Source organism: Ammodytes marinus (genome assembly GCF_949987685.1).
Source record: "Ammodytes marinus genome assembly, chromosome: 1".
NCBI lineage: Eukaryota > Metazoa > Chordata > Actinopteri > Uranoscopiformes > Ammodytidae > Ammodytes > Ammodytes marinus.
Window position 1 is genome coordinate 36,468,428 of NC_137230.1, and position 2,500 is coordinate 36,470,927.

The 2,500-nt window shown below is 42.6% G+C and overlaps 1 long non-coding RNA gene across 1 annotated transcript in view; it reads right to left on the reverse strand.

Annotated features, from left to right (window-relative positions):
- The window catches only part of LOC307254011, a 268,838-nt gene that overhangs the window by 46,495 nt on the left and 219,843 nt on the right, over positions 1 to 2,500 (reverse strand). The window lies entirely within an intron of this gene.

Consider the following 2,500-nt stretch of genomic DNA (forward strand, 5'->3'; position numbering starts at 1 on the left):
TGCAGTATGCTACAATTGGGACATACTTTTACATATTTATTTCATCCTAACAATGCGCCTTGATCTTGCCTCTTCCTTTCATATCCGTCGCATTCCCGTTGGTTTTCATATATAAAATGTTTGTGTTAATACGCAGCCTAGGCTCTGTAAAGTGAGATTGTAAACCTCCATAGCTATAGCAACATGTTTACAGTGGCGTAGGCTGTGTATTAAAGCCCTACTTCACCGATTGGAACATGAAGGTGTATTGAACTCGGAGATCCTGTGTAGTATAAATGTGCAAAACATTTTAGAAATCGGTTCATCCTAGCCTGAGAAAAGGCAGAAAGAGTGTTTTATGGTCTCACTGTCTAACTCTACATTTTCCTTCTTGTGGCATCACAGTAAGGGTTAGGATTAACAGGACAGCTGGGCCAAGGGAAGACTAAGGGAAGACTGAGGGAAGAAAAACCTCATTCATTATATTATAATAGTGATTTTATAATGATAGAACGCCGGTTCCGTATGGGTGAAGTATTCCTTTAACCTTAAAACGTTTCGCTTTAAGTACATACTATAGCCTTAAAACCTTAAACCAAACCAGTTAAAAGTGAAGTAAGCGGTTTATTTATGTTAATATAAGTGTTAAATCGCTCTTTATTCATACAGTGATCACTTACATAATGTGCGCGTTTCATAAAGCCGATCTCTCAGTCAGCTGCTTTGCATGTAATCGGCAAATAAACTTTTCGGGGATCCCGAAATTGATATCCAATCACAAGAGAGAACGCTACAAACCAACACCCATCTCACTCCATGGTCTCACTGCCGGTGCACGCCAGAGCAACACATGGGTGAATGTTAATGCGCCTACAATGGCGGAGCAGGTACAAATCCTTCCCAATGTCTGTTTTGATGGTTTTTATAATGTTTTATCACACTTATGGATCTGAGATGATGCTAGATAACTCGCTGCTTGAAGACCGCAGTGCATTAATGTGGTGACGTATAGGGACGAGCGAGGGGACCGCTATAACTGCAGTAACTGACAGGAAGATAGCTAAAAGAACCATTCCGCTTACAGCACCTTTAATTATTATACATCTATGCAAAAGGCAAGGCAAGTTTATTTCTAAAGGACAATTCAGAAACAAGGCCAATCACAGTGCTTTACAGGGAAATAAAAATACACATACATATGTTATGAATATGAGGAGTGTAAAGCTAGGAGAAGCAGCTTTTAGTTTTTATGCACCAAATATCTGGAACAAACTCCCAGAAAACTTGAGGTCTGCTGCAACCCTCAGTTCTTTTAAATCGAGTCTGAAGACTTTTCTGTTTCCATTTTAACCTGAAATTTTTATGTTATTTGCTTCTTTTCATTCGCTTTTAAATGTTTTATAATGTGTTTTATGTATTTTAATCTTGCCCCTGTAAAGCACTTTGAGTGGCCTTGTGTTTGAATTGTGCTATAGAAATAAACTTGCCTTGCCTTGTCTTGCCTAAAGTGTTGAGACAGTTATTTTTGTTTATATGATTAATCTTATGTTTGCAATATGTAGTCTGTTACATGGTTAATGTTGATGGTTTTAAATGTTCAATGTATTTATTTATAAATTTTTTGGCATTTTCAAGCTTTATTAGATAGTACAGAGTTGAAATGGGGAGACAGAGAGAGAGAGAGAGAGAGAGAGAGAGAGAGAGAGAGAGGGGGGGGGGGGGGGGGGATGACCTGCAGTAAAGGTCCACGGGTCGGATTTGAACCTGCGACCACTACAACGTAGGCAGGAGCCAATGTGGTACACACTCTATCCACTACACCACCGGAGCGGGCACCCCTAAATTTTCAATGTATTGTGAATGTACACGTTTTTCATGTGGACCCCAGGAAGACAAGCTGTGCTATAGGGTAACTAATTGGGATCTTAACAATAAACAATATTTTTTTATATTAAAAATGAGAAGCGTGCGTGTGTGTGTGTTTAAAAGGCTCGACACACACACACACACACGCACGCACGCACACACACACACACACACACACACACACACACACACACACACACACACACACACACAGGACGCACATTATTCTCTCTCTCTACATGTTGTTGTTCGGAGTTTCTGTCCAAGGTGCTGAAATCTGCTGCTCAGGGGACGGTCACGTGACTGCGCTTCCTCCTGTGCGTGCGCGTGTGTTTGAATGTGTGTGTGTGTTTATGTGTGCGGTGTTTATGTGTGCGGTCTCTGCATGTGTGTGCGCGTGCGTGTAGTCTCTGCATGTGTGTGCTTGTGTGTGTGTGCCTGCGCGCGTGTGTGTGCGGTCTCTGCATGTGTTTGTGTGTGTGTGTGTGTGTGTGCGGTCTCTGCATGTTTGTGTGTGTGCTTGCTTGTGTATGTGTGTGCCTGCGCGTGTGTGTGCGGTCTCTGCATGTGTGTGTGTGCCTGCGCGCGTGTGTGTGCGGTCTCTGCATGTGTGTGTGTGTGTGTGTGCCTGCGCGCGTGTGTGTGCGGTCTCTGC